Below are 25377 nucleotides of genomic sequence, written 5' to 3'. Positions count from 1 at the left end.
GACTGAAATAATCAACAGCAACAACCAACCCTACAAAGGGAAGAGAACTAAGATCTACTTGGGATGTAGGCATGGGGGCTTTGTGTCCCACAATTCCCCCCCTTTTTTTTTCAGAATGTTGATGTGACAAACTTCAATGAGACTTTTCCATGGTGGAACAGATCGAATTCCATCCAGTTCAGCTACTGAATAATAAATAACATTTTTCAATTTAATTTTTATTTTTTTAAAATTATTTTATTTTTAAAGGCATGAGACCTTGAGGTCAGCCCCACTTCTACCATCTCAAAATCCTTCTCCTCTGACTAATCTAGCACTCACAGGGTTAATCATGCCTTCTTTGAGGGATCACAGGATACTGGATTAAGAGTTGAAAGGTACCTCATCCAACACTCTTACTTTACAGATGAGGAAACTGAGGCCCAGGGAAGTTCTAGTGTGGGTTCAGCTCTGCTACCTTTATGACCTTGGGTAAGTTACCTAAATTCTCTGAACAGTGGTTTTCTCATATGTAAAATGAAGGGGCTGGAACATGATCTCTAAGGCCCTTTGTAAGTCTATGATCTTAACTGCTACCAAATCCTTGCATGATCTTGGGCAAGTGACCTTTACCCCTCTGAGCCTCAGTTGCCTCATCTGAAAACCAGAGGATTGGATTAGATGATCTCTCAGGTCCCTTCAAGCTCAAAGACTGTATTTCATGTCCCTGATCGCCAGCCCTAGGGTGGGGTCGGGGGAGGGGTGGCGAGAGAAGGTATGGGGGAGGGTCAAGGCTTGGCCAGAGAATGTGGAAAATGTGATTAATAATTAAAACAACATCCAGGGGGAAAAAATCAGGAAAACAACAACAAGGAGATGGGATCCTTGTCTGGAGAGGAGGAGAGCATGTGCCCAGAGCCAGGGCTTCTCTGGCCCTTTCTGGGAATTGGCCACACCAAGTGGGTATTTTTAGCCAAAAGCAAAAAACAAAACAAAAAAAAGTTAGAAAAAAACCCAACCCAAAACACACACACACACCCCCCAACCTCAAATAATCAAATACGGAACAAGAAAAAATAACCCCCGATCATATTTATTTCCCCTGGGTGGAAGGGAGAGGAGGACAGAAAGGGAGGGTGTTTCCTTAGCTGACCCCCAGCACCTCCATAGCCTGCAGGGAGTAGAAAGACCTGGAGAGTAGATGGGATGGGGTGGGGATAGGGAAGGATTAGGTTCAAATTGAAATGTTTTGTTCATTAAAAGAAAAAGCACGGGAAAGAAATTTCCCTTCTCTCTGGCCCAGGGACAGCTTCAACCCAGAGCACTGAAGTTTGTTGTAAAAAAACTGAGCTTCAGCTAGGGCAGTTCGGGTGAAGAGAGAAGGCCAAAGGATGTGGGGCCAGGAACCAGGGAACAGTTATCCCAGGAGTGTCCTCCCTCCCTCACCTCATAAGAACATTCCTGGATTGGGAATCAGGAGGACCTAGATTCCTTCACTGGTACTACCTGTGTGATCTTGGGAAAGTCACAGCCTTTCTGGGCATTAGTTTTCACTTCTGTAAAATGAAGGGGTTAGACTCATGGCTTCCAAGGTCCCTTCCACATCTAACTTCATGATCCTATGTTTAAAGTTTCTTCCAGCTAAAAGCTTTTTTTGGATCCCCATTCTCCCACTCCCCATTCAAGAACTATCCCGGTCTGTTAGCCAGTTGACTTGGTAAGGGACCTCATGTTCCTTCAACCCCCCCAGTCCCAAAGGATGCAGCCTGGGGTCAGATTGGTGGCAACAGATCGCTGAGAACTACAGTAGCACCTAGTCCTCAGAGAAGAGAAGGGAAATGACTCCTGTTCACCCCCTCCCCCCCAGTCCCCTCTTGGACTGTGTCACCCATCCCTGCCCATGAGACCTCATGACCCTGAGCAGTTCAACTGAGGCAGAGGAACATGAAATACCATTGGATATTATTACTATCATTATTATTCCTGGAGGGGTCAGTGATGGAAATATAATGTCTGGGTTTTTGATCCTCCCAAATCTGCAACCACAGGCACCTTCACAGGTTTCCAGTGTCCCCCTACTCTTTGTACCTCCCCTAGCACAGTGCCCTGCACACCAGAGGCACTTAAACATTTACTGAATTGCACTTGATTTTGCCTTGGGACTCAGTGAGTAGAGGAAGTAGGGCAAAGGTTGGATGGAGGAGGGAAGGCTAGGTGAGAAGGTGTAAAATATTGGAGTGGTTTTGATCAGAAAGTGCCCTGGGTAAAAGGACCTGGAGTAGGAAGATATCCTGGGGTGGATGAGGAGGTCCCCAGAGTTTTGGAGAAACCTAGTATTAGGGGCAGGGAGTTGGAAAGCTGTAGAAAGAAGTTCCAGTTGAAGTTAGGGGTCAAAGCTAGGACCAGGGGGACCCTAGACAGGAGAAAATCCTAAAGGGGTGGGACATCCACTTTTGGCTTGGGCGCTGGGGCTGAGTCGGATCGAGTTTCTCGGCGCCTGGAGGCTCGACGAGGCCATCCTGTTCCCTGATGGAGTCCAAGCTGCCCCAGGCCCTGGCACTGAAAAGAGGCCGTTTATGTAACTAGCTGAGCTCCAGGCGCCTGCCCGCCGGCCTGGACCCTGCCGTGTATGTGTGTGACTGCTGGTGTGTGAATGTGTGAATGTGTGTGTGTATGAGATCGCCTGTGGGCTGCAATGTATACAATGTGTCAGCGAATGTGAGAGTGGCTTTTTGTGGGTGCTTTGCCTCTGTGCTTTTTTCACTTTCCCCTCTTGTAAGGTTCATCTTTGTGTCTTTGTATCTCACTGTGTTAACCATGTTACTGTGTTCATCAGTAGGTTTTTAACCTGCGCTTGTTATGAAGTTATTTAGTATGCATTTGTTTATCTGTGTATGTGTTTACCCTGTGTATGAATGTGTAAGACTGGAAACAATTTTCATTATTGGACAGCCATAGGTCCCTGCCCAAACTCCTCTTAGTGTCTCTCTTCAGGACCCTCCCTGGCTTCAGAGTGATGATCAATAGGAAGTGTTGCTCTTTAGCTCCCAGCTTGATTCACTTTTTTTTCTTTTGATCATTAAACCCATTTTGTCCTGGGCCTTCTCCAGTCATCCTGATGAATATCTGGCCACTGGACCCAGAGGGCTCAGGAGGAGAAGTGAGGCTGGTGCCCTTGCACAGCCCTCCCTCGCTCAAAACAAAGTCAAGTGCAAGTCATATCATCATTTCTCTGATGTTATGGTCTTCACTGAAAATGAAAGATGAACACAGACAGATGAGAAATCGTCTCAAGTCTGACCAAAACTCAGCACCTGATGTCAAAGTTTGAATCAGAGAAAGAATGAAAGAGAATTGTGACTGGTGCATCCACTTTCCCTCTTCCCTCTTCTACCAAGAGAGAAGAGTGAACCAAAGAGGGCAAAATTGCCCTCTGAAAATTTTTGGGAAGACAATGGGGATACGGATCAGCTAGAACAACAAAGGATGGGGAACAGGAGGGAAATGGACTGATGTTTTAGCAGGAGAGGCTGAGGTTAGACTTCTTGACAGTGAGAGGTAGAACAGGTCCAGCAAGGGAGGCTAGCAGACCTTATGAAATGTGACAGTTAGATATTTGAAAAGAACCTTAGAAATCATTTCATTCAGTTCACCATTTTATAGCTGAGGAAACTGAGGCTTAGAATGGTGAAATAACTTGCTCAAAGCCACACTGGGTCATCAGCAGATCTGGGTCTAGAAGCTTACTTGGCAAACAGTAGTCAATAAATGTTTTTGCTTGCTTGCTTGATTTGGTATAGTCTTCTTTCCACTGCACAATGTTATTTTTCACCATCAGTGGTCTCTCTAGGAAGGAAAGGGGTTCCTGTGTGTGGCCTGGGGAAGGGTCTATGCTACCCAAAGGCAGAGGCCTGGAGGTGATTTACTTTATAATCTATAGCTCTAAGGGATCAAGGTCCTTGAATCACATATTAGTGAAGCTTTTGTCCTTTCCTATCTCTTTCCACGATGCTTACAAGTACAGTTTCAGGGAAATCTCTGTATTTCCATCCAAGAATATACCCTTCCAGTATTGGTAGCTGGGAATTAGGCCCAGTGGGTGGGGAGCAGGCCTCCAAGGGTAGGTGAAAGGAGGAGGGTGGAATGAGTTCTGCTTCTGCCCCCTTCATCACTCCATCCAGCTTTCCTGTGTTTGGTTCACCAGGATCACAGAGAAGGTTGCAATGGTGGCAGTTTCAGCCAGAGGATTCAAGGTTGTCTATTAATATCTCCCTTTGCACTCTTTAATTCATAAGGTTTAAAGCTCACCCAGGGAAATTAAATGTAAAATAACTCCCTCTGAAATCTGCAGGATTTCTCTTTTCACCAAAAGCCTTACTGGTCCCCCTAAACATACATAGACACATACACACAGAGCTAAGTCTCTCACTCTCAGTGTCTAATCTGACTTGGGCAACTTGGAAGACTCAGAGGAAACAGTGTCCTTGTTCTTGTCCTTGGAAAGATTGGAGAGGGAGACATATCCCAGTCCTTGGGGAGTTCCAGTTTCCTGGGGAAGAAAAAGCTCCGAGCCTGGGGATCGTCTGTCTGAGGGAGGAGACACAGCCTACTCTTTGGGCAGCCACCAGAACAAAAGCGCAGAGAGAGGTGAACTGAGTACAGGGCTGCTTAAGTCCCTGGGACTATTTCTGTCTTTGTGTCTGATTATTTGATTTCTAGGTCTGCCTAATTTTATCTCTTCTGTGAGAGACAACCTTAACCCCACTCCCCCCACATACATTTTCCCAGTGGAGCTCCAGAGATAGAACCCTTCAAAAGGGCCTCTCCAGTTCGGACTCCCACCCGCCCCTTCTCATCTTCCTCCCCTCCAAACAGTAGCCCTCCCCAAAACCAGCCCTGCCTGGACGCTGCCCCAGCATGGACCGGCAGGTGTCGCTGTGGCCCGGAGAATGCCCATGCAGGACCCAGCTGGAGAAGGAGGGAGGGAAGGGGGTCGCGCGAACTGGAGGTCTGGCTCCACCCTCCTGCCTGGGTTGGGCTGGGCCGGACCCGAGTCCTGGCTGGAGATACGGGATTTCTGCCCCCGATCTCCTAGTCTAGACCATCCCAGAGACTGGGATCGGGATTGGGCTTCCATGATGCCCCCAGGGCTACTCGCTTCTGCCCCTTTCGCTGGGGACCTGCCTGGACTCATGGATATGTGTATGCGTGTGCGTGCGTGCGTGCGTGTGTGTGCGTGTGTGTGTATGCATAGGGGAGCGGGACTCTAGGAACCAGAAAAGCTGGGGTGTGGGTACAGTGGGGTCAACAGGAGAAGAGCGGGGGCGATAGGGAGAGGAGTTGGGGAAAGGAAAGGGACCGATGGGAGGAGAGACGCGAGTCTCCCCCCAGGTTAATTGGCCTCCAGCCAGGTGGAGTATCCTCAGGGCGGTGAAGGACACTAGAGGGACTGACACAGGGGCGCTTCCTTCTCCGTCCATCCCCGCCCAGGGAATCACAGCAGCAGACCAGGGACATAGACCCTCCCGGTGATCCATTGAGACAGACACTGACCCCCACCCCCACCTCTAAAATCTTATATCAGTCTATTCCACCACAGACACAGAAGGACACGGACAGAAAGACACAGTGGCGGACACACGTTCATCGGCAGCAGCCCTTTCCCTCACAGGCTCACATGGACACACTGACAACACTGTACACTCTCCTGGTTCGGTCTCTATGGCAACCCCCCTCCTCTGCCACACGCAGACCGGGGCTCAGCATCTGTCCCCCCTCTATCACTCTAGATAAAGAGGACGGGCAGGGGGTGGGTGTTGGGAAGGACAACGGGACGTGAGGTCTTTCCAGGCAGCGGCGGCCAGTATCTTTCCTCTTAGCACTGGAAAAAGAAAAGGTGTGATTGATTTTCTGGTAGAAAATTGGAGATGGAAATGGAGCCCTTTTCTTTCCCCCACCACCTTGTGAAAATGAAGAGACTTCTAGGTCCCCAAAAGGACACCCAAATCTGGTGACTTCATAAGGCATAACCCACAAAGCAGATACTCCGCCCATGGGTACAGGAGAGTCGACTGCACCTGAAAGGTACTTTGAGCTCCTCAGGAAAGAAAGGAAAAAGAGTGAGGACACTCACTGTTCACAGATAGAATCCTATCCATCCATCTGGTTTTTCTCTCTTTAGCCACCTACTAGGCAGTAAACTCCATGAAAGCAGGGAGCAGGGTTTTCTGTAAACTTACCTCTTCCAGTCCCTAGCATAGTGTTCTGCACACAGAAGGGATCTAATAAATCTTGTTTTGTTGATTGTACATAGTTTCCCACTATGTGCATTTCCTTCTCACTTCTATAGTAATATTCATGGATGCTGCTTCTGGCCCATAGATATATACTGACCTATGCTTCTTGGAATGTCTTACAAATGAGTATGCTCCTAAATCCACAACCATGGCCCAATTATCCCTAAGGATGCCCTAATGCTAACTCACATATATGAACACCCATGACACAAAGCTAATACATATGTACATGGAAAGGTTTTTTGGGAGGAGTATCTGCCTTGGTCTGCAGCCTGAGAAACACACTTAAGATCCCTTTGAGTTAGTGCATCTTGACAGAGACTATGTACACACACATAACACTCAGACTTAATGCACTGAGACACACATGCACACAATCATAGAAACACATTCAGTTACATACACATTCCCCCCTCCCTTGGAATCTCTCAGAAGCTGTGTGTGGGGCCAGCTCTAGTGCAAATTCCTGCCCCTCAGACCCTTTCAAGTCCACCCACCCCCCTTCCTCTCACATTTCCTGTGCTGAGAAGCCCTTCTCTGGAATGTCTGTGAGAAGCATCCCCCATAGGCCCTCTTTTCTCCTCCTTCCTCAGCCCCATCTCTCTTTCCTCTCTTACCCCCACCTTGTTCACCCCTTATCTTAGAGTGAGGACACCTGGGTTCTAGTCTAACTGCCAATGAAAACTTGAGTCACCTTAGCCAAGCCAGTGAGGCAATCATACAGCATTTGCCAAGGTCCCTAAAGTTCTTTTCTCTCTGTTTAAGATCTAGTTAAGGAGATACAATTTATACACAGAAGACAATTAAAGGGAAATTAGGAGTTAAACTGTATGTGGTAATAATGATAATGATAATAATAGCTAAGATGCCAGCCACTGTGATGAGTGCTTTATGAGTATTACATCATTTGATCCTCTCAGCAACCCTGGGAGACAGGTGCTATTTACAGAAGAGGAAACTGAGGCAAATGGAGGCAAGTCATTTGTCCTAGGTCACACAGCTTGAAAGTGTTGTATTTGTCACCTAGCTGCTGCTACTAACTCTAAGCTTCACAGTCAATTCATAGATTTGAGGTAATGTGGGAAAGCTTCACGGAGGAAGTAGGACAAGCAGAGCCTTGAAGGATGCTAGGATTTGATGAGGCCAAAAAGAAAGACCCGTGGAAAGGAATAAGTTTGGAGCCTTCTGGATACATTTGAGAACCTGGTCCAGTGAAGGGTTTGTGTTGAATGGCAGTGGTTAGATCTACTTGGAACATTCATGGAGAGTTTGTAATGCTCAGCTAAGGAGTTTAGACATAAGCAAATATAAAGTGAAAGAATGGTTGGGAATTTTTGAGCACCTAATTTCAGAATTTACGGGAACCTTGGAAATCAGTCTATCCTCTTCAATTTACAGAGAGATGGACTTGCCCAAAGTTACAAAGCTAGAACAGGAACAAATAGGACTAGAACCCAGGTCTCTTGATTCCCAGTACAATACTCTTCCTGCGATACTACAGTCTTTTCCAACACATTAGTGGTTAGGTTAGTTTAATTAGATAACTGTTTGTTAAGTGTATATTGTGCTTGATTGAAGGTATTGGCAGTCAAAATGAAAAGGATGAACCTAAGAGACATTTAGACAGACTTTCTGGACATCCAGTTTCCTCATCTGCAGAAGGGGGACTAATATTTTTTCCACCTTCCCACCTCTGAGATAAGTGAGGAGAGACTCAGGAGAAACAAGGACTCATCCAAACCACTATGGCTCTTTATGCTTGCTTTCCTATTTCTTTTCTGCCCACATTCTTGTCTGACCCAGGGCTTTTCCAACATTTTGTCACCAAAGATCTAGAGACCCAACTGGTCTGGAGGTAAGTGGTGTTGAAAACTTTTGTAGGGGAGAGGATACAAGTTAGCTAGTCGTCTAGGACCTGATTTCTGAGTATCATATGTTAAATAACTGCTGACTTTTGGGCTTTATGACCTTACAATCCTTTTGGGTTGTACTTGGGAGAATGTTAAGAGAAAATAGACATGAAATGTCCATGAAAGCCTCTCCCCTCATACTAGGGGCTTCCTAAGGCTAGGATTAAGTCTGTTTCTTTTTTTTCCTTCCTTCCTTCCTTCTTTCCTTTCTCCCTCTCCCTTCCTCTTTCCCTTCCTCCTTACCCCCTTTCTCCCTCCCCCTCTCCCTCTCTCTTTTTCTCTCCCTCCATCTCCTCACCTTGCTCAAAATCCAAGTTCCTGAAGAAAGTATTGTGGAGGAACCACTAAATTTATAGCTCCTTCAACAAGAGAGGAGTCCAACAAGTCCTTGCCCAAGTCCTCAAGGAAATACTCTACCAGGTATCAGGTGCTCCATCTAATGAGCTGAGGGTTTTTCTCTAGATCTCTTGAAATTGTGAAGGTAAAGAGAGAACTCAGAGACTGCTCCTCAGTACATGACCAACCTACCTTTCTTCCTGTCATACATTTCTTTGCTAATTTACTATTTTATGCTATTTCTCTGGTGCAATTCCTTGTTGATAAATATACTATAACCTTCTCATATACACTATGCATTTTCTTATTGCTCTCTGGATAACTCTGCCTAGGATACAGGAGAAACTGAGGTTAGGAGCTGTGTCAAAGCATTGGCTGAAGGTCACTGCTTTCAGCAGGATGGGAGTCAAGTCTGGCACATGGAACACAGAGAAAGTTAAAAACAGCCTCATGTCCTGGAAGTTTGTTCCCAGAAATACGGGTGAGGACATGGAGTCCCCATCCCTGCTCCAACTCCTTCCAAACCACTGGGGAAGGAGGAGGAGCAACTCATTGGATGAGGGTGGGAATCCCCAAAGTCCTCTGAGGCTGCTTCTTTCTCATCCTTACTTGGCAGGTAAGTATATAATTGTGAAAAGAAAGGGGAGATTAGAAGAGAATATGGAATAATGTAGGCATGGGTGTTGGGAAAGATGGAATAGGAAATTGGGGGAAGAGAATGGAAAGATTAGAAAATGGGAATGGATAGGGAAATGGAGAAATGGAAATCTGGAGGATGGAGAGTTGCAAAGATGGGGATATGAAAGGAAATAGGTACGGGGAAAGGAAAAGACAGAGAAATGGGAGAGAATGATCAGTAGGGACCAAGTCCAGGACAAGCAAGATTTTTTTTTCCAGTAAAACTCAGATTCCATGCTTCATCACATAGTGGTTCTCAAAGGTTTTGCTCTTTATGGTTCTGAAGGTTGCATTTATGAACTGTGTATCTATTATGTATATACTAGTCTACCTGAATCTGGTGAGACTACTCACCAGATTGCCCAAAAGGGGGTGAATTTTTCAGTCATAGCAAGTTAAGGAAAATATCTAATCAGTTGTAGAAGGGTTGCCTTCTGCATAAGTGGAAGGAATAATCACCGCAGAGGAAATTACAGGTCCTGAAAGTACTGAAGCAAGGTAATATTTTAACTCTCCCCCTGTGTTATTGTCTGCAGAAGGGGACAAGCCTTCTTTGGATTGCATGTAACTTGACTTATCAGGCAGAATTTTCTGGCGTTAAAATTTTTACTTGAAAAGAATTATGCTAAACGTGTCCCTCATTGCACTCTGGGAGGTTGTCTACTTTGCCAGAGTTCTAGCACTGTTGGGGACACATGAGGTATGTAGGAGATGAAGACAAGGAAATGGGGGAGGGGGCTGTGGAATGGAATCATAGAATGGGGAGGTGGGAAAATGGGAGCTATGGAAGGATAAGGGAGGGCATGGAGACGTGAGAGCATGATGTGATGAGAGTAATAAGAAGCAGTGAGTGCAGTTTTTTCCTTCGAAGTTTCCCTTTTGCCATATGGGTGGGGTGTATGGTGGAAGAAGGAGAAGGGGAATAAGGAGATGGAAACCAGAGGAGGGCGTCGGAGCGTGGGTTTGCTTAAGGCTTCCTCAGCCCTCCTCTAGCCCCAAATCTATTCCCAAAAAGTGCTCCCCCACCTTCTCCTGGCATTGATATGCAAACGTTTGGTCTCCAGCTTTGAGTCTAGAGCTTGGCAGGCGCGTTTGAATAAGAAAAGAAGCTATCTGGAAGCTCCGACCCCACGCGAGAAGCCTCTCTCGCTTGGCCGGCACCCCGCACCCTAGCCCTCACAGGTCCACGTCCCAACTCAGGTCCGTGGACCTAGCCAATCCCTGCTCCGATCTCTTCTCCCCAGACAGTCCGGTAGCCAACGGTGCGAAAACCTCATTTCCTTTTTCCAGATTCGGTCCTGAGGCTCCGTACCCACGACCAGCAGGGCGGGACCCGAGAACCCCGGAGAAGGGAAAGAAGCGAGAACCACAGTGCGAGCACGTGGTCCAGCTGTCCCGACGCCGTACCAGTGTAGTGCTTGGAGGGGGCGCCTGGGAGCAGGGTTGCGTGAGCTGCATGGGGCCTGTGAGATCTTCTGCTTCAAGTGTGTCGTTTTACACAGGAGGCAACTAAGGCCCGGAAAGAGATGGGGATCTGCCCCCGTGGGCATCTGTGTGGGTGGCATGGGAGTTCCTGTTAGAAAGAGATTTATGAATGTGAGACTGTGTGTGTGTGTGTGTATGTATAAGGGAGAGAGCTGTGTGTGCACAGCAGACAGTCTCCTTTCAGACTCAGTGAGTATGAGCAAAGGTTTTTGTGCGAGGTTTTGTGCAAGGTTTGAAATTTGAGTGACCTTTATGTCAGTTTCCCTCTTTTATTTCACTTTTATTGAAAAAAATATTAAAAATGACTCTCTTTTCCATCTTTTGCCTGTTGTGTCCCAGACATTGGTCCTATGTCTTTTGAGTGTGAGAGACTCTTGATGAGGGTTTTTGTAAGAGAGAAGGTGGGAGGGAGGAAGGGAGGGGAGAGAGAGAGACAGAGACAGAGAGAGAGAGAGAGAGAGAGAGAGAGACAGACAGACAGACAGACAGACAGACAGACAGAGACACAGACACAGAGACAGAGAGAGGAGAGACAGAGAGAGAAGTGTGTATGAGACTGAGGGAGGGCTAAGGAAGGTGAGGAATAGAGAGAAGATGTGTGAGAGCAAGCCAGGAAGCCAGTGCTTGCACATAGTAGGTGCTTAATACATGTATTGAGTGTGTGCTAGAGACAGGGAGCAGGACTGCTGACAGTGAGACAGAACAGGAGAGGAGCCAGAGAGAGTGTGTGAGTGTGTGAGAGAGCCAGGGAGCCTGTGTGAGTGCATGAGAGAGCGCGCCAGGGAGAGCATGTGTGAGTGTGTGCCGGAGAGAGCCAGGGAGCGTGTGTGAGTGTGTGTGTATGTGTGTGTATGAGAGACAGCTCGAGAGCACCAGAAGGGGCCAGGGAGTGGATGTGTGCGTGCGTGTGTGTGTGTGTGTGTGTGTGTGTGTGTGTGTTAGAGCAAGCAAACGGGACGGAGGAATCACGAGCCCGTCTGGGAGTGCGCGAGTGTGCGTGACCGTGGGTGCCCGCGCGTGGGTGCCGGGGCTCGGGGCCTGAGCCCAGCAGCTCCGGCTGCAGCGGCGGCGGCGACGGCGGTCCCGGAGCCGCATTTCTGGAAACACTTGCAGGGGGGGCCCGGCGCGCGGCCGGCTGAGCTAATAGCTGGCGCGCGGGCCCTGGCGGAGCGGGCGGGCGGGCGGGCGGCGAGCGCTCCCTGGTCACATGGGCGAGGGGAGGGAGGGGGGCCGGGCGGGGGGAGTTTAAAGAAGCTTAAAACCCGAGGAGCCGGTGCAGAGCGGGCGGGAGGGCGGCGGCGGTGCTGGCAGCGGCGGCAGCAGCCCCAGTGGCGGCGCGCGAGGAGCCGGGCTCCGGGGAACGGGATCCAGGGAGGAGCGCGCTCGGGAGCGGGCGGCGAGGGCAGCCCCAGTGCCCGGCGCTGGGGCGGAGAGCGGCCGAGGGAGGCGGCGGCTGCGGCGGCGGCGACGCAGAGCTCCGAGCGCGGTGAGTGTCGGACCGTGTGGCCCCCGCCCGGCCCGGGCCCCCGGCTCGGGGCTGGGGGGATTCGCGGGCGCGGGCGGCGGGCGGCTGGCGACCAGACCGGCTGACGGCTGGCAGCCCTTCTTCGCGGAGCTGGTTGGGTGCGGCCCGGGGCGCTGGGGGCCGTCGGGCACGCGTGGGGTTCCGGGCCCCCCGAGGGGGGGGGTCGGAGCCCCTCAGTCTGGCGAGGGCGGGAGGGGCGAGGAAAGTTCAAGGGAAACTTTGCCCGAAGACTCCGACGGGGGCCGAGTCGACGGGGTGGGGGGGCTCAAGAAGAGAAACCCCTCCTGTGCCCCCCAAACCATGGCCCCCGGAGCTGGAGCGGGAGGGAGAGGGAGGGGGAAAGAGAGCGAGCTAGCGAGCTAGCCAGGGTGTGGTGGCCGGGCCGAGCAGCGCCGGACAATTGGCCTGGGGGTTTGGGATGGGGGGAACGGGGATGGGACGGGAGCAGCGATCGGAGCTGTTCTCCCATCCGCCCTTCCCCCCTTCACTCCCTCCCTCCTCCCCGCCCCCCCATTCAGGCGCTAGACTTGCAGGATACCCACGGGTACCTACCCTCCCCTCTGCTTTCCCTCTCTCCCAACCCCGCGCCTTCTCTTCTCTCTCAGCTGCTCCCCACCTCTACCCCCCCCTCCAGTTAGCTGAGCCCTAGGATTTGGGAAATTCTCTGAGGATGGGGGGCGGGTGGAAATGTGTTCTAGGGGGGCAAGAAGTGAAGCGGCCAGAGGGTCGCTGTGACCCCGGCAGTGGGCGGGAGGAGGGGTGGGGGGGGTTAGTGGGCATGGGGAGGACTTCATTCCCCCCTCAGGAAGATTTAAATTCGGACATCAAAGTCCCTGGGGGGTAAGAAGGGTCTCAGTATGCTTTTATGTTTGCCTATGTCTATATCTCCTTGTGTGTGTATGTGTGTGTGTTCGTGTGCGTGTATGCGTGTGCGTGTGTGTGCGTGTGTGTGCGTGTGTGTGTGTGTGTGTGTGTGTGTGTGTGTGTGTGTGTGTGTGTGTGTGTGTGTGTGTGTGGCAGAGGGGAGGTCAGAGGACGGACAGCTCTCTCTCTGTGTCTCGCTCTTAGCTCCCTCAGTCTCTCCCCCCAGTAGCTCCGGGCGGGCTGTTTCACGCCTTGTTGAAGATTCAGGATTTCTTTCTCTTTCTGTTTCCGTCTCTGTCTCGGTCTCTTTCTCTCCCATTTTATAAGAAAATATTGTCTGTGTGAGGGGGGATGGGGCTTAATATGCAATCGACCCTCCCTCCTTCCAGATCCTATACTTTATCCTCATAGAAGGCCAAGGTAGGGGATGAGAAATTCAGGAATCTTTTGCTCTATCTAGAATTGTGGATGGGAAATTACCCGCCTCGACGCCCCTCCCCCCAGACTCCTACACCCCATACCTAGGGATCCTGGTAGTGGTCTGGAACTTCTTCCACCTACCATGAATTTAGGGAGGGAGGGCTCACTCTGACATGACTGGATGATAGCACTCACGCTTGGAAACATTCAGACATCAGAGTTTGGATGCTGGAGCTCACACTTGGATACATTCATGTACTTGGACACTTGAGCTCACACTTACAATTGGACACTTGGATACTCAGTTTCCTGCTGTTGAGATTCAGGGCCCAGTTACTTCCAGGGGAATGGTAGGGTAGGAGTAGGAATAGGAATATTTATTGAGAGCTCCACGGCCACTTTCCTTCTAGCTTGGTAATTCAGTTTTCAGCAACTTCTCATCTGGAATCTAAGCTTAATCTATGAGAGTGAACACTGAAGGATCTCTGACCTTTTTGCTTTTTCCCTTTGGAGAAGTTTTTGGGCTCCTGGGAAAGGAAACACTCAGATTTGTACATAGATGTGTGATTTTCCCCCAGTTCTTCTGACTCTTCTTTCATATGGGGAGGGTGTCAGATTGAGAATAGGGAAATGGTGATATGGCCTGGGAAGTTTTAACACATTTGAGTCTTGGGAGGAGTGACCTCATATACAGCATTAACTTCTGTTACTCAGAGTTTCTTTTCCAAAAAACATTTCTCATGATGGAGGTGGGAAGCAGACTGGGATGGACCCAGGGAGAGGTGTTGGGGGGAATTGAAACCAGAGGATTTAAGCTTATTTGGGAAATACAATCAGATTTCATACAAGCTTGTCAAGAGTAATTTGGTCTGTGGGCTGCTGTACTCTTGACTGGAAGCCAGGATTCCTGGGTCCCAACTCTCTCAGGAGAGGAGGCATTTAGGATATCTTTAACCCCAACTTTTCCTCTGCCTCTGGAAATGGTCTTGAAAGGGAAGCATGCTTGCTCATCTTTCATACTACCTCTCCAGGGAGAGACCTCTTTCCTTCATCTCTCTCTGGTTCTGGTCAGTGTGTCTATCCCCATTGACCAGAATCTCTTCTTGAAGGTAAGCCTTAATTTCTCCTGCAAAGGAAAAATTTTGTCACTCACCACTACTGCATTTGTTCTAAACTCTAGAAGTCCTTAAAGAATACCCCCATAGCCCAGATGTGGGGACCCTGGCATTTGGGTTGGTAACATGGTTTGGCTTCCAGGGGATGATGGGTTGGTAGGCATTGTGTTTAAGTTTACAAGCGTCATTTTTGTTAATTCTCATTGTGATACATTTTCTATGTGATAATTCTGTTATTGATTAGAATAAAACACTGGTCTCCTTGATATAACAAATATTCACTGTTCACAGGGTGAAATATGGTTTATTTGCCCATGGGACCTTTCTCACCACTTCAACTTTTCCACCCCTTCCTAGGAACAGGGGCTGGAGGCCAGGGAGGGGAAAGAAACCCAGGTCTCTGCCCATCTCCCAGTCCATCTCAACAGTTATGTCGTCCCAGTTCCCAGTCTCTCCCCCCCCCCCCCATTGAAAGTTGAAGTGTAAATGAATTGGAAACATATGGATCATATTTTCTTTGAAATGCAGATGGGGCTGGGGAAGGATGGGGATGGACCATGTGTGCCTGGTTGGGGGGAATCCTGGAGGAGGGGGCTAACATTGCCCCCTCCAACTGAAGGGCTTGGAGGGGGGAGGGGAAACTGAATGAATTTCACCTTTTCTAACTCTTAGATTTCTTTGCCTCTGCCCTTTCCAGTTTCTGTGTCTCATCTCTGTGTCGCACTCTGTGTTTGTGTGTGTGTGTGTGTGTGTGTGTGTGTGTGTGTGTGTGTGTTGGGTGAGTGGGTATGTTAGTTGTGTAAATATTATACTTATAGCCCCAGTACATATCCTGCAACCTCCTACCCTCCCACCTTCTAGTTCTGAGTAGGATCAGAACCTGTTTTAGGTGGGGAGTTTAGAAAGAGAGTAGATTAGAGATATGGGCAGGGCAGAGTAGCTCCCTTGCCCAAGCAAATTTGTACCCAAGTACAAATGTCAGGAATCAGGGCACCATGGAGCCTTAGAACCCAGGGTTAGTTCTAGAGTGACCATGACTTCAGAGAGAGGCTAGTTCTCAAGGGATGAGTCATTATTAAGGACCATGTCAGAATGTGGGAAGAGGATGCTGAAGCCAGCCCAATGGTGGTGCTGCTGAGGAAGAATGTTGTGTTTCTGGATTCAGTTTTGTCTAGCAAATTTACAATGTTTGTGAGGTGAGGGACTACTCAGGTATGCCATCCCCCTAACCCCCCTGCTTCAGAGATAAAATACAAATTAAGGAGACAGTTGGAGATGGTATTTCTTTTCCTCCTACCAACAGTATCTGGCGCTGTTGAAGGGAGATATAGGGGCTATCCTGAGGATATAAAATGAAATGGTGCTCTGGAATATGGGGGCGTATAGCTGTACTTTTAGGAGAGAAGAATATGTATGCATGTGTGTGTATTGGGTGTTTATAAGCCTGTATGAGATGCTATATGCAGGGGGCCATACTTTGGGGGAGAAGTGGGATATATCAGAATTTTACAGATAAAGGAGATATTAGATGAGGTATCTTACCTGTGTATGTGGGGGGAGGGGAGAGATAAGAAATGGTCATTATATAACGATGTGGAACCCATGTGGGATAAAGAGGAAAAAATATGAGTTCAAACAGCATCTGATTTTCCTGGGAGTTTTCCCAAAGTGAGAAACAGGGAGAAAGAGCAGTTCAGACCCCAAGAACTCTCCTCTGCTCAGCTCTGTACTAGTAAGCTTGTTGGGGCTTTAGACTGGAGGTTTTGAGTGTAGATTTCTTTACATAGTGTATGTGTGTGAGGCTGAATTGGAGAAGGGCTGAGAGGGGGAGCATGCTTTCTTTTGCCTTTTCCATCCTCAGGAAGCTAACTTGGGATGGTGGTGAGTGGATTTGTGGGGGAGATCTCTTTTACCTCAGGAAGATGTTAGGGGAATGGTACCCTGGAAAAGCAGGGTAGTTCAGGGGAAAGAGTGCTAGCTATGGAGTCAGAGGCCCTGGGTCTGTATCCTGGCTGTACCATTTACTACCTACGAGGCTTTGGTTATGCCGCTTAGCATATCTGGACCTTAGTTTCCTCAGGCTGAAGGAAGCTGGACTAGGTTACTTCTTACTCTAACTCTGTACGATCCTATGATCTCCAGACTAATTTTGGATGGGAGGAGGGGTCTGAATTTGCATTGTGGGGCAAGAGAAATGATGGGACCTTCTCATGGTTTAGAAAGAACATGAAATTCGGGTTAGAAAACTTGGACTGAATTTTAGTTCTTTCACTTACTAGCTATGTGACCTTTCAGATTCTTGGTTTCCTCATCTGTAAGCTGGGATCACATGAAGTGATGTCAATCATTGGATAAAGTAGTTGTCTTTTCTTGTTATTAATATAGAAAAAATACTTCTCATCTTTTTGATGAAGTACAGATAAAAATGGCCATGAGACAAGTCTCTATCTTGCTAGTATTCCTTTATATTTAATGTTTTGAAGGCTAATGCATGGTGAATAAACTGGTTACTTCTTTGCAACTAAATGGGCAGCTAGGTGGTACAGCAGATAAAAGTATTTGGCTTGGAGTTAGGAAGACTCATCTTCCTGAGTTCAAATCCAGCCTCAGGCATTTACTAGCTCTGCATCTCTGGGCAAGTCACTTAACTCTGTTTGCCTTAGTTTCCTTACCTGTAAAATGTGACGGAGAAGGAAATGGGAAACTACTCCAGACACAACTGAAATGACCAAAGAACAACAAATCATAACTAAATAGAAGCATTGAGTTGTAAACTCATCTTCTGTAGGTGTCTTCAGGACAGGTTCAGGTGAAAGCTGGGATATAGGCCTCATCATTTTCCCTGCATGATTTTAATGTATTAGGCAAAATCTCAGCATTTGGGTCCCACAAAACTTGGAGACTATGCATGTTTGGTATGGGGACATCTGTTAAAGACATTCTTAAATTTTTATGAGTCAATATCCCATCTGGGCACTTTTGAGCAAAAGTGTTACTGTTGTCAGTTGTGATCATCATCATTACCTGCAGAGAAATTAGGAGGTTTTGGGGAAAGGACTCAGTTTCTGAGGCTGTCCTAGCCTAGATGAGATGGGAGTTGAAGGCTTGAGTTCTTAGTGAGGCGGAGGAAACAGGGACGGGAGAATGTAGCCCTGGTTTGGCCTCATTCAGTCTGGAGGAGATGGCTACTGGCAGGCCAGGTCCTGTTTCTTACAGGCCATTCAAAGATCAAAGATCACCTGTCCCATTTCTTCCATACCCTTTTTCCTGCTTCTCTCTCTCTTTCAGAATCTCAGTGTTCGATGTGGCCTCTCCTGGTCTCTCTTTTCTCAGTATGCGTCTGTATTTGTCTCTGTGTTCCTGTGAGGCCATAAGCTCCTTGAGGGCAGAGACTGTTATATCTATACCTTCTATCTATTTGTATCCATTTCTTTGTCTCTCTTTTTCTACCTTTTTGTGGTTCTCCATCTATATCGATTCTTGTGTCAGTGGGGTGAGGGGGTGGGAAGGAAGGGAATAAGTATTTATATATTACCTACTATGTGCCAGGCATGATACTAAGCCTTCTACAAATATTATCTTATTTAATAAATATAATTATATCTATGTTGGTCTATTATCTCGTAGCTATGTTTATCTGTTGGTAGGTCTGTGTCTGTGTTGTCTCTCTATGCCTATGCCTGGCTCTGTGACTTTCTCTAGTTGTGTGTGTGTGTATTTATATCTGTATTTATATCTCTGACTCTGTCAGTATCTGTATGTCCATCTATGCTTGTCCGAATTTGTGTCTATCTGCTTGTCTCTCTCCGTGTCTACTTATATCCCTATGACTGTTAATGCTTGTGACTCTCCATCAGCATCTGCATGTGTCTGAGTGTGTGTCTATCTTGGAGTTTGTCTCTTCGTTGTCTATGATCTTTGACTGTTTCTATGTTTTCCTCTGCATCGGTGTCTATATGTGTTTCCATCTGACTGTGTGTCTATGCATTTTTTCTCTATCACTAACTATCTTTGTGGCTGCCTCTGTCTCTACGTCTGTTTCTTTACCTGTGTCTATCTCTGCATGTATATGTCTCCTTCTGACTCTTGTCTATGTCTGAATTTCTGGGGATGTCTGTCTTTATGTCACTCTGTCTGTGCCTGTCCCTGTCTCTGTGTGACTATGTCTGTGTCTTCCTGATTCTGTCTGTCAGTCTCTTGGTCTTTGTGTTTGTTCCTGTCAGTCTGTGGCTATGGCTCCCTCTGGCTTTGTCTGTGGGTCTATCTCTATTTCTTTCTGTCTGTGTGTCCGTATATACACCAGCATCTGGTTCTGTTTGTAACCATCTCTGTGACTGTCTCTGGTTGTCTTCTCAGTATATGTGTCTGTCTGTGTTTTGTCTGTGTGTCTGTGTCTGTGTCTTCATCTGGTTCTGTCTGGGTGATAATGTGGCTATTTATATCTGTGAGTGGCTCAATCTCTGCCCCTTTATGTGGGTCCTACATCTGTGAATGACTGTACGTATGTGTCTCTGTTCTCTATCTTTTCTGTGTTTCTGTTGCCCTTTCTTGGTCTGTCTGTCTAACTATATCTGACTATGTCCCCTGCTTGTGTTTCTCAACATGTCTGCCTTTCTCTGTGATTGTTTGGGTCTTTGTGTCTATGTCTGGCTCTTATTCTGTCTAGGTGTCTGTTTATCTGTCTGTGTCTGTCCAGGTCTCTGTTTTGTTCTGTGCCTGTCTCTTGCTCTGTGTGTGTGTGTGTGTGTGTACCTCTGTGTATGCCTGCAGGCATGGCTGTATCTAGCTCTCTATGGTCTGGTCTGTCTTTCTCTGTGCTTGTCCTTTTCCTCTGTCTGCCTTTTCTGTCTGTTTGTGTCTCTTTAGTTCTGTTTTATGTGTATTTCTATGTGCCCCTTACTTGCTCCAGCTCTACCTTTGAGTTTGTCTGGCTCTGTGTGTTGAGGTATCTGTGTCCGTATCTGTCTCTCTGTCTGTGCTCTTTTTCTCTGTATTCAGTTATGTGTGTATAACTGAGTCCGTTTCTCTGCTTGTCTGTTTCTCTGCTGCTGTGTCTGTGTTTCTCTCATTCTGTCTCTGTTGCATTATATGCCTGCACCTATCTCTCTGCCTCTTATGTCTGCCTGTATCTTACTCATAGGTCTATGTTATCTGTGTGTTCATCTCTCCCTGGACCTTTCTAGGAGCCAGCTGAATGTGACCTATGTCTCCATTTCCCTATATTTTTGTTTCCCACCGTCTCTTAGGAGCTTCCTATTGGTTGGTTGCTCTATGTGTATGTGTTGTGGTTATTAATATCTGACAGAGAAAAATGGGTTTCTTAATCCTAAAATACCCTGTTTGGTCTGGCCCCCTAGGGCCCTGAGGTTGCCTGAGTTCCCTGGCCCTAAGGTCCTGTGTTTGATAGGAAAAGAGTATATTCTCACAAGAGAGCCCATGTATGGACAGAACATTTTCTAATCTCCTTCCACACTGACCCTTTCAATCCCCTCCTCCTATAGCCCACCTCCATATATAACTTATATAACTGCTCTCCGAGGCCCTTTTCTCTGGTTCCCATAGATATTCCCATCACTACTCACATTCTTTATCTCCATATCCTCCCCTATCTAGACTCTCTTGTGATGTACCTCTGTCTCCTGTCTCTTGTCTCTACTGGGTCCATTTCCCTATACCCCAGCCCCAGCAGATTGCTCATCTCTGCCTTGAGCTACAGTTGAGATAAACTGCTTAGTGGGACATGTTTGTGCTCTCTGCCTTCCTCTCTGTCCTCAGATACCCTTCATCATTCTCTACCAACCTGTGTCTCTTACCTCATGCATGACTTGGCTTCACTCCTCTCCCACTCTCTGACTCCAGGAAATCTTTTCTGTTTGACCCTAGTGCAGCCTGGTCACTCACTCAGATGCCAAGCATCTCTTCAGAAACTTTCAGACTATATCTGGATTGTATTCTTTTGACCATTCCTGGGGATGGGGGAGGGTTATATGCCTTGAAAAATAACACACACAACCCCACTCCCAGTGGGCTGAGGTGGTTATGGGGCTACCCAGTCTGGAGGAATAAGGTTGCATTGGATGACCCATAGGAAAAAACTGAGATCTCAATAGGGACTGCAAATCATCCCCTCTGTGACCTTGAGGGAATAGTAACTGACAATAATACCCATAATTCACATTTATACAATGCTTTAAGTTTTGATAGGTGCTTTCCTGACAACAAAAACCTTGTGAGGCATGGATAGTGAGAATATTATCTTTGTGCTATGGATAAAGAAACTGAGGCTTGGAGAGATTAAATGTCTTGTCCAGGCTCACAGCTAGCGAGTGTCAGAATTCTAACCCATTCTTCCTGATTACAAGTTTAAGAAGAGTTTCCCCTGTCTGAGCCGTCTTTCAAATTGGGGTGGAGTAGCATGTGGGAAAAAGATGGGAATGGCGAGGGTGGGAGAGATGACCTAGACTAGAACTAGAAGTGTCCCCAAGGACTGAGGAAAAGTTGGGGTTGAGTATTGAAAGTAGGGGGTTGGGTTTGGGTAGGGATGTGGGGCCAGGAGTTTGGGAAAAGACTTACTGGCATTGCTCCCCTGACTCTGACGTCAGTGGTTTTCCAAATAATAGAATCAATATTGGGGAGGGGAGTTGGTGGGGGACCAAGCCGCCAGCCAGGCCACAGCGATTAGAAACAGATCGGGCTGCGGCCCCCGCAGCTGATTCTGATAGATTCTCTGCGGACTGGGGAAGCAGTGGCAGTGGTTGAAGGGTAAGGGGGTTGGAGCTATGGGGGGCTGTTGTGGGGGATGGAGAAATCCCAGATTTTACTTGCAAAATGGGAAGGGGGTGAGGGCTGATGAGGGGGTGGTATGCAGAGACAGAGGAGGGGCTATAGGAATGGAGGATCAGTTAGCTCTCTGTATGTGTTCCCTTCTGCATGTGTGTAGTCCTCTGCTACTGAGTATGCAGCACCCTTCTGGGGCCTGTAGTGGAAATAAAGAGATGGAGAGATGATTGGGCCACTGTCAAGGAAGGGATACGATTTCCTCTCTTGGGGATCTCCCACCTACTAGGGAAAAACAATGATCCTCTCCTTTGTCTGAGTAAGGGAGAGAGTTTCCTCCCTTAGGCAACTTTGAGATTGAGTGGGGAGAAAGGAACTGAGAGATGAGAATTCTTAGTGATATGGACAGAGAGGCCTTGTGACACAGGGGACACCGCACTGAACTTGAAATAACATGACCTGAGTTCAAATCGTGATTCGGCCACTTACTGTGTGACTTAGGGCAAGTCACTGAACCCTCCTGGGCCTCAGTTTCTTCAACTGTAAAAGGAAGTAGTTGGACTATTTGACCCCTTACCTTCATTCCAGATCTGTTGTCTGTTCCTAAACAGAAGATACAAAGTACAGATTAGAGGGGAATGAGACCAGTATAGAAAATCTGCCTGGAAGAGAGGAGTGTGGCGTCCTGTATTTCTCATCTGAATTCTCCTTTTCAGGAGTTCTTTTCCTTGTATCCCTGGCCCTGAGTAGCTCCAGAATGGAAAAGGATTATCTTGATGCTTCAGATCTAATCTCTTCAGCATGCTGGGTGTTTTTAAGTCAATTGCTGTTCTGCTCTGTGGATTAGTTTAACTCTCTGTTCATTGGAGTTTAAACACGGGGAATAGAGGGAATGTCTGTGTGAGACGGAAAAGACTTCTTTGGGTTGGAAGTGCTAGCAAACCACTGCAGCATCTGCCAAGAAAATCTCCTGGACAAAGTTCATGGGATCATGTAGAGTTAGACATGACTGAATGAACAATAACAACAGGTAGCTAGATGGACAGAGCACTGGCCCTGAAGTCAACAAGATCTGAGTTCAGGTCTAGCATCTGACACTTGCTTATCTGTGTGATCATGGGCAAGCGACTTAACCCGTTTGCCTCAGTTCCTCATCTGTAAAATGGGAACAAACTGGAGAAGGAAATAGCAAACCACTCCAGTATCTTTGCCAAGAAGATCCCATGCACAAAGTCCCTGAGGTCACATGGAATTGGACATGACTGAACAGCAGGAACAACATACATGAGACTGGACGGACTTCTTTGGGTTGGGGTCATGGGTCATCAGAGATTATTCAGTGACGATATCTTTAAGGGTCCCACATCCTTAGGGCTGACAGAATCATCCAGGACCCCATGTGCAAGGTATGTGTGTGTGGGGGGGCTGCTGTAAGCAGTCTTCTGTTTTCCTTTAGTCACAGAGATCAGGGTTTGAATTCTACTTCTGACACAGGGGCTGTGTTACTTTTTTCAAATGGGACTTTGTCTCTCTTGTTTCTTTTAAATGGGCAACTGAGAGAAGACACCAGAAAGAACATCTCAGCAGTATTGAGAGTAGGCAGGAGACACACAGGGTGGAAACTGGGCCAGAGGAAGAGGGTGGTCCTCGTTTCTCAGAGTTGTGTAAAAAGGTCTCCTGTAGTCCTTCCTAAGGGAGCTTAGCCTTGTTAGCCAGAGATAAATGGCCAATACGGTGTGAATTACTCCTCAGACTCTCCAGGGAATCCCCTAGACTCTCCATCTCCCTCCATTTAACAAGGGAAGGAGTGGTAGGGCAAGGCAGTTGTATGGGCAGGTTGATTTCTAAAGGGCTTTTTATTTTATTCGTTTGAGGAGTGTGACTGAAGGGACAGAGCAGGGACCTAAGCTGTTCATCAGAAGAGGTACCACATCTTTCCTTAGATTCAAGGCTCTTGTTATCCCACCAGATCTCTGGCTCCTCCTCTCTTAATTCAACTCTCTGTCCCCATTCTGTCCCCGGTGGTCAGTAGCAGAGCTGCCTGTTAATGGTTATAATTGAACCAGGGGCCTGGTCTCTAGAGGACTGACTTTAAAGTTTATAGGACTAAAGATATGAGAATACATAAGGGCTGCAATCTCCCCCCTCCCCCCACTGCCAACAGGTAGGACTGCATTTAGACAGAATATGGTTGTCATGTCTCTCCCTTTAGACTTCTCTAGGGTTTCCCAAGGATGGACTCTTTGCCTCTGTTCCTTCGATAGAGGAGGTGAGCTGGAAGCATTGCCTTGGGAGCCTGGGATTCAGGGCCACATCTTCTCTCTAAAACTGATGGGGACCCAGCGGATCCTAATGGCTGTGTTGGAAGAGAGGTTTACTAAGGACATGTGGCAGAGGCTTGTTTAGGAGGTTTGGGGCATCCAAGGGGGGACAAGGGGTATGGTTAGGCAGCGGCTGACAGCAAACAGGAAGGAGGGCTGTGGAAGCTGCCTGTAATTATGGAACATTTATTATTAATCAGATGAAATTGCTGGAAGCAGCTGGTGTAATGTGCATACTGATGGAGGCTCCTGTGGGCTCCAAGCCCTGGCCCCCTTCCTCATGCTCTTCTCCTTAGCTATTCTGCTCCTCTTCTCCATCCTCTACTTCCTGATCTCTCGCTCGTGCCCTCCCTCTCTTTAGTTCTTTTTTTCCCTGCCAGTGATGGAGCCAGGTCTGTGTATCAGGTTTGACACTTCACTTCTTCGTTTCTCTTCAAGGCCATGTGCCCTTCCAAATGGGTCTTATGTCTGTATTATTGTTGAGGTTGATTGCCATCAGTCTGCCCTTACCTTTGTCTCTGTTCTGCCTCTGAGTTTGTCTGTGTGTGTGTGTGTGTGTGTGTGTGTCTGTCTGTCTCTTTCTCTCTCTCTCTCTCTCTCTCTCTCTCTCTCTCTCTCTCTCTCTCTCTCTGAGTATTCCCCTCCAGTGTCTTAGGAATGTCTCAGGGCTGAGGCAGGCACTCTTATCGCTTCCCCAGTTCTCAGGGTCACATCTGGCTTTGAGCTATAGCTAGGGCTCTGGCATCAGATTAGGTCTCAGGCTATGCTGGCATGAATCCAGGACAAATGGACTGTGGTGGACTGACTGACAGACTGAAAGGGACACCCCCAATCTGAGTTGAGGGAGACAGTCTTCCTCTTCAATGGAAAAGGGGAGAGATGGCTGTGGTTCTCAGGGTGGTCCTGGGCTAATGAATGATATATAGCCTTTGCTCTGGGGGTGCCCCTGATCTGAAGGAGAGGGTAAATGTGGCATGAGACATCAGGCTCTGGAGAAGGACTGAGATAACTGTGTGAGTGTTGACTCATGCCCAGTAGTCATGAAATCAATATGCGCAGACGGAGAACCTAAATTTACCCAATCGCTGCATTCCTGAAAAGTGTGTCCCTGGAATCCAGTGGTTGGTGGCCTCACAGGAGGCTTCATTTAGTGGGAGCTGACCTACTCTCCCTCATCCCTCAGAGAAGTTAGTTTGTCTTGGTCCACACAGATTTTTCTCCGGATTAGAACACGCATTATTCTTTCACTCGGCCAATTAACATGTCTGTTTTGGGAGTTACAGATTACTCAGTTTGGGATGAACTGTAAGAGAGACATAGGAGAAGGTTGGCTTGAGAAAACAAACCCTACCTCTACCCAAGTAGCAGAGGCAATAGAGGATGGTGGGAAAAGGAAGTCGGGAGCCTACATCCTTGCTTCTGTTAATAACTAGCTCTGCGAACTTAGGCATGTTGCTTTACCTGACTGAGCCTCAATTTTCTCCTCTGCAGAATGGGGATAAAAAGGCTTATAGTCCCTTCCTAACATTGTTGTTAAGATGGAATGAGATGGTGGAGGTGAAAAAAAAGGCCTTCAGAGCTGTAAAGCTCTACAAGAGCACAAGGGGATATTGTAGTATGTAAAACACTTCAAGGTCTCGTGTGGTAAGTGCCCAGTGAGTGGTTTCTATA

General features: G+C 47.7%; 1 protein-coding gene across 2 annotated transcripts in view; it reads left to right on the top strand.

Annotated features, from left to right (window-relative positions):
- Nucleotides 1-11947: 11947 nt before the first annotated feature.
- The window catches only part of CNTFR (ciliary neurotrophic factor receptor), a 94506-nt gene continuing 81076 nt past the window's right edge, over nt 11948-25377 (top strand). Inside the window, exon 1 of one of the 2 annotated variants that reach the window (XM_072606296.1) lies at nt 11948-12170. The gene's annotated coding sequence lies outside the window, so the exon portion shown is untranslated. The remainder of the gene's footprint in view (nt 12171-25377) is intronic. The other variant, XM_072606287.1, reaches the window with a different exon arrangement.

Source organism: Notamacropus eugenii, chromosome 1 (assembly GCF_028372415.1).
Source record: "Notamacropus eugenii isolate mMacEug1 chromosome 1, mMacEug1.pri_v2, whole genome shotgun sequence".
Classification (NCBI taxonomy): domain Eukaryota; kingdom Metazoa; phylum Chordata; class Mammalia; order Diprotodontia; family Macropodidae; genus Notamacropus; species Notamacropus eugenii.
The sequence above is the reverse complement of the archived record's forward strand: the minus strand, read 5'-3'. Positions and strand labels throughout refer to the sequence as shown.